This window comes from Saccostrea cucullata, unplaced genomic scaffold (assembly GCF_032062105.1).
Source record: "Saccostrea cucullata isolate Sc308-1 unplaced genomic scaffold, CSIRO_AGI_Scuc_v1 ctg4245, whole genome shotgun sequence".
Classification (NCBI taxonomy): domain Eukaryota; kingdom Metazoa; phylum Mollusca; class Bivalvia; order Ostreida; family Ostreidae; genus Saccostrea; species Saccostrea cuccullata.
Genome location: NW_026930995.1, coordinates 30,447 through 43,316, shown reverse-complemented (window position 1 = coordinate 43,316; position 12,870 = coordinate 30,447). Strand labels below are relative to the sequence as shown.

General features: G+C 31.8%; 1 long non-coding RNA gene across 2 annotated transcripts; it reads right to left on the bottom strand.

Moving 5' to 3' along the window:
- Nucleotides 1–611: 611 nt before the first annotated feature.
- Nucleotides 612–3,110, bottom strand: LOC134230945 (uncharacterized). Of its 2 annotated transcripts, none has more exons than XR_009984457.1 (4): nucleotides 2,821–3,092; nucleotides 2,511–2,623; nucleotides 2,177–2,268; nucleotides 612–670 (listed from the first exon to the last, which is right to left on the bottom strand). It is a non-coding gene; the product is annotated as an uncharacterized LOC134230945 (long non-coding RNA). The 2 variants fall into 2 exon arrangements; XR_009984456.1 differs by lacking the exon at nucleotides 612–670 and having other exon boundaries at nucleotides 1,976–2,268; nucleotides 2,821–2,937; nucleotides 3,042–3,110.
- Between the last annotated feature and the right edge of the window lie 9,760 nt (nucleotides 3,111–12,870).

The window sequence follows — 12,870 nt, the reverse complement described above, 5'->3', positions numbered from 1 at the left end:
AATTTTTCTCTCGGCTAAACGAATCTGACAAATCAACAATGAAGACGTCAAAAGCTTCCTCGTACACAGCCAATTGTGCCTAACGTTAATTTAACATGAAAATAATGTTAATTTAACATTAAATATTTAACGTTAAATTAACGTCAATCGAGCTTATACATGAATTTAACGTTAAAAAATTAACGTTAAATTAACGTTATTTTCATGTAAAATTAATGTTAAGCGTTAAATTAACGTTAATTAGTTCACACTAATTTAACGTTAAAATGCATAAAAATTGTGTGCATATTTTTGGAATTTTCCTTCCTATTCTTCTTGAAAAATACATGATCTTGCATCATAGCAGAAGCTTAACTGATACTACATGTAATCATAATTATATCTCTAAAGGTACACCAGAAGCTCATCAATTTTGCACTTTTCCTTGTAGCACTGCAGAAAGCTAAGCTTGCATGTTGACTTCATCCCTGGTGTCACTTTCTTTTCAATCTGAATATATCCAAAAGGATAAAGGGACCCATCAGCTCTTTCAACAAAATCTCTTAAATTATGAGCATTGCCTCCGATTTCAAATTTTCTGAAGAAAAGAAAAAAAACACCAATTCATCCATTAATACTTTTAATCTGGCATATTCAATACAATGCTACAAATCTTCTTTCTTTTTCCAATCTGAAATAGAAGAGAGGCAAACACATATATTATAATAATTATATGAAAATAAAATACTTCAGCAATACATTAACAACTCAAATTTGTCTGAAATATATTGAATGAAACAATAGGTCCATTGGCCACATCCCTCCCCTGAGCATATGGGCTAGCTAAAAACACAGATCAGTTAAGTATTGAGAAGCTTACTTCATACTTATTTGGGGGAGGGGGATTTGAATTTTCTATTACTTGAAAATGTCACTATTACAATACAGCATACATATATCATTTTGCCATACTTGAAAAGAAGATTTTTAAAGATTTTTCCAACACATTACCTGATCTCCCATTGTGACCCCTCGCTAACCCCAAATCCCTAGGGCATTATTTGAATAAATTAAAATTTTTACTACTTGCAGATCATGTCAATGTGACAAAACAATTTTTTTCTGTTCTAGAGAAGATTCTTTTTCCTATGTATTCTTATGCAAGTCTGTGATCCCTCATTGTGGCCACACCTAAACCCGGGGGTCATGATTTGAACAAATTGAATCTACATTTAGTACCCATGGATGTTTCCACATCACGTCATGAGATTAATCATTCCTGTCCTAATGGTTCTGAAGAAGATTTTTAAAAGGTTTTTCCTATGCATTCCTATGTAAAATTTTGGTTGGCCACTGTGGCCCCATCCTACCCCCAGGGGTCATGATTTGATCAAACTTGAATCTACACTACCTGAGGATGATTCCACATAAATTTGGAGAAGATTTTAAAAAGGTTTTTCCTATGCATTCCTATGTAAAACTTGGAAACAAATTTGAATCTACACTACAGGGGTCAAGAGGTCATAGATGTGTGTATCGATAAATGTTCAACGGAATTTCACAGTGACGTCATAATGGGTCGACACGCATTCAGTGTCTTGTATACATGCCATTGGTTTTGAAAAATAATGCATTTCGCATGTTAAAAGCCACAAACAGCGTGATCAGGCATATATAAAGTATGAATAAGTCACAAATGGAAATATAAGTAATAACGTATCATTTTAAAACATCAACGGGCTATAAATACAGGTTGGTACGAGATTAAATTCATTATAAAGCCCTTCAGGCTTTATGGAATTTAATCTTATAAGTCATGACCAACTGATATTAATGTCCGGATAGATGTTTAAAAATACCTTATTTCTTAAGTAAGACTGAAAGTCCCCCCCCCCTGGGTTGAAGAGGCTTGAAAGTACACTATCTGAGGATGCTTCCATTTAAGTTCCATCTTTCCTGGCCCAGTGGTTTTTGAGAAGAAGTTGAAAATGTGATCTGAAAAGTTCACTTGAGCTTTCGGCTCAGGTGAACTAAAAAGCTACTAGTATTTAAAAACTATATGCTTCCATATATAATTACTATACAGAGAGACTGGCAAACAGACATTGTGTTTCCAGTATACTTTCAAAAAAAATTAGGGGTGACATATTAAATGGGTTTAAATATTTGATATGTGTTCAGAATAAATGCACTTTACCTGGTATTTCGAAGATTGCTTAAGGTGATGAAATATATTCACTTTCTTGTGATTATCATGTTCATGTCAGCAAGACTTTATACTGAGTTAACCTACAATTATAAAAAAAATAATTAAAAATCATTTATTTGAAATGTAATATCTTCAACATATATGATATTCATAGATAGAAACCAAATTTCATGTGCAGCATCTGATTCAAAGCAAACTTTTAGTACAGTGAAAGCAACTTGGCTTTAAATTTGTCTCTTTAGCATAAACTCTAGATCAATTTATAAAATTTTTCTAAATGAAAATTATGAATACACTATGTATGTACTATTTTATAAATAACCTTTATTCCTCCATGGTTATCCGGAAAAACATCAATTCAAGGAGGCACCAAGGAATGGTATATAGAGGCTGTAGTCTGCTATTTTCTCCATGTCTTGCATACAAGTATCTTTTCTGTATTATGCAGTAAAGGAAAAAATCTTGATTTAATAATGCTTATAAAATGTTTCTGAACAAAATATTGACAAGTGTCAAGTAGTGACAAGTAATTAACTGGTATTTTAAAAAATCAGTTGGGGTGTGTGAATGTAAATTTCACTGTCATTACATTTACTCTGGGAATTGTTTACATTTTGTTTCACTTTCAATACCTGTTTTGAGTTCCACTGGCATTATAATTTAGGCAGCTGGGTTTTTCCGAGTCTCAACGACAAAGTCCGATTTGATCCATTTCAGAAGTGCTAGTCAGATGTGATACCGAGCTCCAGCTGTTTGAAATACAATAAAAATAAATATCAAATCGGGTTTTTTTTCTCGATAATGATGAAACCAATTAAGATGAACTGTTAGAATCAGGGAAAACATCGCTCACATTGCGTGTTTAACTTCAACTTCGAGATGGTTATTGTTAACGTGTACACAATTTCTACTTTCACTTTCGAATTTTCTCCATATCGTACGTAGGGAGGCAGTACAGCTGTACCGGTAGGCTAATTTAACCAACTGAACAATAAATAGACCTAATAAAATACTAATGCTGATATACAAATATCCAACATAGCAAAGATCTGGCACATCGTTCACAGCCTACGACACAATACCGTAGTGAAAAAGCCTATATAGGATACTAGGGCCTAGTAGGGGCCTACAACGTATCGATATGTACATAACAGAGGGTGCGTCGATTTACCCAAATGGACCCAAATGGAACCCATATGGACCCAAATGGACCCAAATGGAAACTCAAATGGACCCAAATGGAAACTCAAATGGACCCAAATGGAAATCAAATGGACCCAAATGGAATATATAATATTTATATTATATCGTATTTCAAGTTTTAACTTATTTGAAATATAGAAAATAATGAAATTAAAACAAATAAAGAATATTATAATATCATTATTTTCTTCAATTGTATTTTTAAAAATGTGATTTAATTCTATTTGTAATAAATATAATTGAACATACTTGAATACAAAACTGAAGTATTTGATATTTTTTATGGCCGTAGGAACGGAGGTGAGGTGGGGGGAGGTGGGGGGGGGGGGGTTGGAGGCCATGCCTACCCCCTGCCCCTACCCCCAAATAATTTTGCCGGTATATAGAATACTATCAAAACTTCGTGTTTCAAAATACAATATTACAGATTATTAAGTTAAAAAAATCCATTTGTAACTGTAAGTTCATTTATTTTCATCATTTAAATAAGTATTAAAATACGATAATACATATTTAATATTCCATTTGATTTCCATTTGGGTCCATTTGAGTTTCCATTTGGGTCCATTTGGGTTCCATTTGGGTCCATTTGGGTAAATCGACGCGCCGCATAACAGATACAGATAGCCTGCAAGGACTGTTGAGTAATTATGCGTTATGTTGCTAAAGGCCTACATAAAGTTCAAACATTTAGGGACATGAAACTCTAAAAAACTTAATATTACAAAGACTACAAAATACTTACTTTTAACAGAGAATTGATAAACCCTTTTTCCTCCGTGTTTTCTATTTCTGTTACAGCTGATGACGTCAAACATGACGTACAGTTTCGTCCGATAAAAACAAAACCGATCCTGAGAAAAGCTACGGACCATTTTTAGCCGGTTAAAATTCAAATCCAAGTTGACATTTTGAAAGATAGACATAGAGCTTATAATTTAAGTCTAGATAAATTACTTTTTTTAGGAATGTATGAAAAAAAAATGGACGAGGTGAAGAGGGTACTAACGGTTAGAGCCCCTGCCCCCCTTTCCCAAACCCACGCGTGTAACACACCCTTACACAAACACAAAGGCACTTGTGTTGGAAATAAATTGTGTCGGAAATACTTTTTGAACCTATGGTATAATACTAACACAACTGTTATCTTTATATATTGGGGTTAAAAATTTATTTCCGACACAAGTGCCACCCCCCTCCTCCCCCACTGCCAACCCCCAACCCCGGCGGTTTTGAGTATCCACACATGAACATCTTAATAATTAATTAAATGTCACTAATAATTGGCAACTATTTTTAAAAGTTAGGTCTAAAATGTGAAAAATAACATTAATCTCATTTTATTCTAATTAACATGAAATTAACATTAAAGAATTAACGTTAAATTCACATTAACATGAAATTAACGTTAACTAATTAACGTTAATCTAACGTTAATATTTTGGTTCTAGTTTTTTAAGACAGAACCCAAGCCCACTTAATATTTTAATGTTAACTTAATGTTAAAAATTAACATGAAATTAATGTTAAGTTAAATTAACGTTAAAAATTAACATGAAATTAATGTTAAGTTAAATTAACGTTAAAAATTAACGTTAATTCAATGTTAACTTTTTTATTGTTAACTTAACACGAAAGTAACATTAAACTAACATCAAGCAAACGTTAATTTAATGTTAATTGAGATTAACACTAAATTAACGTTAGGCACAATTGGCTGTGTAGTGTTTGTGAATTTCTTCTGGAAACTGTGACTCTTAAAATCAGTTAAGCATATATTTGACACTTTTTAACACCACCATCCTCTTAAAAAGCGGCTGGATGAATAGTAATCGGTATGTCCGTCTGCCTGTCTGTTCCTCTTTGGTGTACCCATCTCTTATCCGCAAATTCTCTTTTACCACTGAGTGAAATTTAACAGAATCTTTATTACACATTGCCATTGTGCACCTCCTATTTTAATTTTTCATATTTCAAGAAGGGAAATAGTACAAAGAACAATAATGCAAAGAAAGAGAAATTAAACATTTTACAAATACACTTTTTTTTATTTCAACATAATATACAGTAAATCATCATTATTTTCGTTTAAGTAGAGTTCTTTTATAATTGTTTTTTTGTTAAAGTATAAGAAGTGTGTTTTTATGTAAATATGCTTTTATTAAGCAGATTATTTTAAATAATGATATACATAAATCTTAGGAAATAAGTAAACGTATACAAGTTCTTAAATTTATTTTAGAAAACCTTGCTAGAAATTCGGCATACAGAGGAGAAGCTTCACAGAGTTCCTCGCATGACAATAGATGGGTGACAGCTGACAAAGCCGTAGACGGGCATTTTCTGGGGCAGGGAAATAACGTCTGTAGTTTCACACGATCCTATTGGGGTAAAACAACCTGGTGGAAGTTAACTTTGATTCAGTGGTCCAATGTTGCATATTTGCAAATTTTCTTCAGAAAATTTAGTAGGCAATCAATTTATTTAGAAAATGTCTTTGTATATATTTTTTTAATATTTTTTATTAGATTTGTTTATCGTTCTTGATATAAAGTCTTTTTTAAAAAATGAACATGATATTGACATAAGTTAAGTGGAAAATGATTAAAAAAATCTTTATAGCTTCATAGCTCAGAAAAGGAATTTCAGTTCAAACCAGTCATTTTTTTTAGCTCGCCTGAGCTGAAGGTTCAAGTGAGCTTTTCTGATCACATTTTGTCCGTCGTCCGTCCATCTGTAAACTTTTCACATTTTCGACTTCTTCTCAAGAACCAATGGGCCAATGTTAACCAAACTTGGTTTAAAGCATCCTTGGGTGAAGAGGAGTTTAAATTATTAAAATGAAGGGCCAAATCCCCTACAAGGGGAGATAATCAAGTAAGGACAAAATACGGTGGGGTCACTAAAAAATCTTCTTCTCAAGAACCACTGGGCCAGGAAAGCTGAAACTTATGTGGGAACATCCTTGGGTAGTGTAGATATTAAATTGTTAAAATCATGACCCCCAGGGGTAGGGCGGGCTTCAATAGGGAATCCAAGTTTAACATAGAAATATATAGAACAAATCTTTAAAAATCTTCTTCTCAAGAATCACTGGGCCAGGTAAGCTGAAACTTATGTGGAAGCATCCGTGGGTAGTGCAGATTCTTAAGTTTTAATATAAAAAGGGAAGGGGGTAGTGAGGCATGATAGGCATAGAAAGAGGGGGAAGCTGGTAAAGATCTAAATCACCCAAGTTACTCAGGTGAGCGATGTGGCCCATGGGCCTCTTGTTTGTCATTGGTATATAATATTTTTTGTGTTGAAATTAAATAAGAAATATATGAAATATCAATTAAAACAAATCAAGATTAAATATAAGATTTAAATTCACCGATTCCATACAAAATTAATTAAATTACGCGCTTTAAACACAAATAACTGAAAATATGAACAGGAAAATATATTATGTAGATAATGTTAATGGATGTACAAGGTATGTCTCATTCGTTAACTTTTCATTCATCTTAAGAAGTCACCATATGCTCGTTATGGGACTTTTTTCTCCGCACTCAGGGCCATTGAGCAGTGAGGATTCTTTATCATGCTAATGCATGCTGTGACATGGGACCATCATGGATAATAAAAAAAATATTTTTAACCACTTCATTTAAAATTACTACATATATGACCTTATTGACTAAAAGAGTTGTAATTTCTAGGTTCCATGAGGTTTGCTTTAATACCCCCCTCCCCCTATAAAAGAGATCTAACCCTTAATCCCAAACAACTCCTTAGAATATCATTTTGACATACTCTTACAATATGCATGTAATCAATACATGCATATGGAAATTTATTTTTCCTTTTCCTTTAATAAAATTTCATTAGAAAAATTACAAATAGATACATTTTCAAAATGAATCAGTAAAACATAAACAATGAAAGGATATCCGTAAATTTGCCATATTTCGCAAATATGCGCCAGTGTTACATGTAAGAGCACTCCGTATGTTTTTCTATTCTTCGAACATGTAACAAAAGAACGACTGAAAATAGCAAATAAATATCTTTTCAAGTATTTTTATAAACAGTAACAATTACTTTTTTACAAATTGATCAAAAGTGCTTTCAAACTGATAATTTTAAAAACGGGGATATTTTTCATTGAGGGAGTATATCATTAATTTTAAAACAAGGAAATTCACAAAAAAATTCCCCGTCTTTGTTCGTCATTGTGACTTGAAGAGGCAATTTTTTAAACCATTGAAAAGTACAGGATCATGGTGACAAGTATAAAAAACACATTTGAAAACATTTTGACACAGTTAATGCGCTTTGTCAAATGTAAACGTCTCATTATGAAATATATAAAGATAACGAACAGTAGTCAAGCTCAAAAATCTATTAAACTAAGCAAAATAGGAGCACAGCAAACACGGATTCAAAAACATAGATATTGGACTCTATATTATACTCAATAAAATATGTTTAAAGTATAGATATTGGATCCGGGTGTTATGAAGGATTAAGCATCCATATTTTGTTTTTCTGTATTGTTATTTGTTTTCAAAAGTAGGTCAAACTTTAAGGTCAAGGCAACAGGGATAAAAGAATCATAGCATTTTTGCAAATACCTTTTCACTGGTTTTCTACATATGATTGATTGATTGTTTTTAACGTTCATCTCCAAAATTTTTCATTTATATGAAGACGCCACCCCTTGCCGGTGGAGAGCTGCAGCTTTTGTCTTATATTCGGTACTCGAGCGACTTATGTACATTCAATCATGCATGAAAACCATACATTTTCCATTCAAAAGTCCCCGATACAGAATAATTTTAGAACATCCACATCCAGAAGTTTATTAATGAACAAAAATATTCTCCTTTTCACAACATCTGTAAATGAATGCTGGACGTGGTAGATCCATTTCATGAATCTTGAAAATATATCCAATAGAAATTTAAAATTAAAAAAGAGAAAGGTATACCGGGTATTACCTGATGAAATGATAATCTCATTAGATGCATTGCAGGCGGAATCATTTTTGTACAGGAATCACAAATCTTTTCCACTTCCCATCATCTGAATCTCCCACATTTCCAGACATGTGCGCTTCAGAGTTGCTTATCCTGTGAAAGCAGATTTAAGTTATAATATAAATTAAAACCGTAACAATGGAAATCATACATCGATAATATTTTTTAAAAAAATAAATGTCAAGTATTACAAAACGGTTTTTCAAATTAGTTGGTATAAATAATGATGTCGGAAATGTATAGGGGTAATATATATATATATATATATATATATATATATTTTTTTTTTAGAAATTATTGACGCTATGTTTTGGCATTACATTGCCGTTAAGTGTGCGTCAAAAGCTGGATATTTATGCTTAATTGTGTATGAATTAAAAAAAAACTGTTTTCATTGCTATCAATGAATTTGAGAAAATATTTTTCATTTTATTTGTTTGTATTTTTTTAATATTAAAATCCCGTACATTAAAGTATCTCGAATTGTACACTTATTTGATTTACTGAGTGTATGTTGTTTAACATCCATCTCGAGAATATTTCACTCATATGGAGACGTCACCGTATGCCGGTGAAGGGCTTAAAATTTAGACCTTCACTCGGCGCTCAGGGCCATTGAGCAGTGAGGGATCTTTATCGTGTCAACGCCTTCCGTGACAAGGGACCTCGGTTTTTAAGGTCTCATCCGAAGAACCCGCAAATTTCACTTCAACTGCCGAGCGCATATCAAATGGAATAGTTGCATTCTATTTTTATCGACTTAGGTCTGTCGCAGCCGAGATACGAACTCCTAATCACGAAGCGAGCGCTCTACTTACTGAGCTTCTGTGAACGATGTACATTTATTTGAAAAAAACTGTTGACTAAGTTAAAAATTTACGGTCACATGTGACTTTATTTAAAGGTTTTAAAGATCCAAACCTTTTGTGTTATATAATGTACTAAAACACAAAGGATTAAGTAACAAAAAGATTTTAAGCGCTTTTAAAAAACTATTGTCTTCCGAACACATCATTTTATTTTTCATGGAGTTTTTTTTTATGTATGGACATTGTTGTTTTAATATGGCATCATGAAAATAACGGTTTAAAATATTTTAAAATTATCAGCATAAAATGAGAAATTCAATGTAAGGCTTAAATCTAGTGTTGAATACATGTAACTTTGAATGAAAATGCATTTATATTCGTTTACTTTTCAGCTCTAAATCGACATATAGGATTCAGTGTGTTTATATTTAATGAGTCATCATATATACCACCGGCCACGGAAGGAAATAAGGTGTATACTCATGACCCGTCTTTATGTGTAGAAGAAGTGATGAATGTCACTGTCAACCGGGTAACTAGAGGAATAGCTCTATTTAATTCTAAGAATCCTCCACTCAACACAAGTTGTTCAGGATATGAAGCTAATTTTGCTACATTCGAAATTTGCGAGGTGAAAATAATGGGTATATAAAACATTTTAGAAATAATAAAATTTTTTGCATCAGAAATACTTCACCTTTGTGTTTCTTTATGATACAGGGTTTTTAATTGCCTTTAATAATTTATTCGCATACATTATTCATTTAACGTATAAAGTGTGTTACTTTTTTATTGTGTAGGGTGTTATTATCAACAATATGGTGAAAACTGCACATCATGTCCACTTAAATGTTTGAACCAGGAATGTGACGCATTTAATGGATCCTGTATATATGGATGTAGCAACAGGTTATTTGAACACCCTGACTGTATGGGTAAACTAGCTTTGTAATCTTTTTTTAATAAACAGTCTATTTATTCATATAAATTAGTACATCCATTTTTAAAAGCTACGGTAGTGAAGTGTTTTTAAAAGAATCTGATTTTTCCGTTGACCAAGAATTTTTTTTATATCTGAAATAAGGTATTATTTAAAGGCTAGAATATTTCATAATTACAATGAGGTTAAGAGAAAGGATTTATTGGTGTATTCTGGCTAATTAAATATTTATTTGTGAAATTTTAATTTATGATTTCACCAACTGTTAGCATTCAAAAATTAACTAATTAAAAATATATGCAACGTACCATACCTACTAAATATTTTTTTCAAGATTTTCCTAATTTAAGATTATGGTGCCATCAGATCTCAGTGGGAAAAAAATATGCATGCATTACCAGGGGTCATGAAAAGATATCAATATTGTAAAATTGATGTATAATTCGAAGAAAAATGTTTTAGAAGAAATTATATATCAACAGTTTTAATAGACATTACAGGTGCATAGACACAGATTTGAAGTTAACATTTTCTGTATAATGTTACGACTTATATATTTTTATAGCATTGCATACAAAAATATATTTAAAAGAATATATTTCATCTAAAACCTATTAAAACTTCAATATTGTTAGACGGGTTTCATTTACATATATTGGTACTTTCACTAACTTTATTCTTAATACTTAGAAAAAGTGACAATCTTGATGTATATAAATGAAAAATATTAAAACTATGATCAAAAAAATTCAGAGTAGAAACGCCCTGGCGAATCGTAAATATCAACAATAACAGAGCTTGTAACCAGTTTACAGAAACTGTGTACGTTTCAGGGATGTGATGAATTTGCTAAACTCTGTACACAACACTTAGCGCAGAACAACGATACTTATGAAGGTGTTTTGCTTTCTACTCTGAACATAATTATTTTTGTGGATTAAAGTTTTTTTTTCATTAAATACACAACAAGATAGCCACTTTTCCTTAGTATTTAGAATAAAAGTAAAATTTTTGAGAGTGCGAGGATATGTCAATCAAACTCATCAAAAATTTGAAGTTTCAGTAAGTTTAAGATGAAATAAAATTTTTAATATATATTTGTAAAAAATGCTATAAAAATATACGGAAGTCGTGAGATTATGCAGAAAATACTAAATTCAAATCTGTATCCATTGAGCTTTAAAATGTAGAACACGTAGTTTAGTATTTGAACTCTACACCTCCAAGGAAAAAGATACGCAAAACCTACATTGCATATGTCCATAAGTCGTTAATTGTTAACATACAAGGAAATAATTATCTCATCATTTTTGCCAATATCACCGGTAAAAATTCAAAGTTGCTCAAAGCTACGACGTTCATTCAAGATAAAGAAAATATTAGATATGATAGCAAGAACTTATAATGGTCATATTCAATCTAATATGAATATTTTACAGAGGTAAAATGTTTTTTTTTATTCCTTTTTAAAAGGGGGAGTAAAATTCCAAACTTTTGCTTGCTCGAGGCATGAAATACATTTTTTTCTATTTTTGATCACCTGAGTTTACTTTATTCTTTATCTTTTGCAACATGTTTGCCAAGAGAAGCACACTTTGCTAATAAAGTCAATATGTTTTGGGAGGAATATTTTTTTATTTTAATAATGCTGACATAGAGGTAGGCTTCACGTTTGGGCGAATTTCTTCATGAACAATTATTTTTCATATAAATGGAGGTCGTTTCAATTTTATTTCTAGATTGAATTGCCTTTATATTAAAAGGCTTATTTTATTGGAGATGATTAGATATCGGCAGAAATCAATTGAACTTTATTCAATCAAACGCAGAGGGAATAAGGAAGCATACAAAATATTCCACCTTGGCTAAATCAGTGCTGCATTATGACGTCATCGTAGGCAAGATTACGTCAATTTTAGAAATCAGGTTTTCTTAATATTGGTATTTAGCTATGTAATTTAACTCTAGAAAATGATTAGAAACGTGTATACATTAACAAAAATAAAATGTTTTTATTTTGTTATGCTGTAACAGTCATTATGATTGAAATCTATCACCGATGACGTCATATGTGTACATCGTGTAACTTGGAAATTGATCATGTCATGTAAAGAGAATTCGGCTAAGACGGCATGTTCAAAGATACGTAAAATGGAGTTTAAAAGGAAAAATCGGAAATATTGTGGTAAATTTATATGGAGTTCAATTAATTAAACAGGTATGCTAATTTATTTTCATCGATTATATTCTCTTTCGAAGACAGTCAGCTATATTACGTATCCCGGTCGGCCTATCGACTGTCTTTCTTGACCAAAAAATGGAATAGAACAACAATAAGCTGGATATTTCAAAACATACGTTTTGTACAGATTGAAAGTTTGAGTTTTGACAAACTTTGAAAGTGCTGCTAGAATCCCGAGTTAAGCATGGTTGTACGAAAAATCTCGATTCATATGTATAAAATTCAAAACAAAGGGTAAGGTTTCGTGCAAATGTGTGAAATATATATTTTACGAACAAGATAGTGGGATTCTAGCAGCACTTTTTAGACAAAATAGATGTTTTTCAGCTGTATTACATACTGAAAGAATTTATCAAACTCCGGGGTATTGTTGTTCTGTAAGCCTTTTTATTAAGGAAAATTTTGCTATTAATAGAATTCACGTGATGCCGTGGCGGTGATGCACTTCTTTGCGTTACACACGCTTT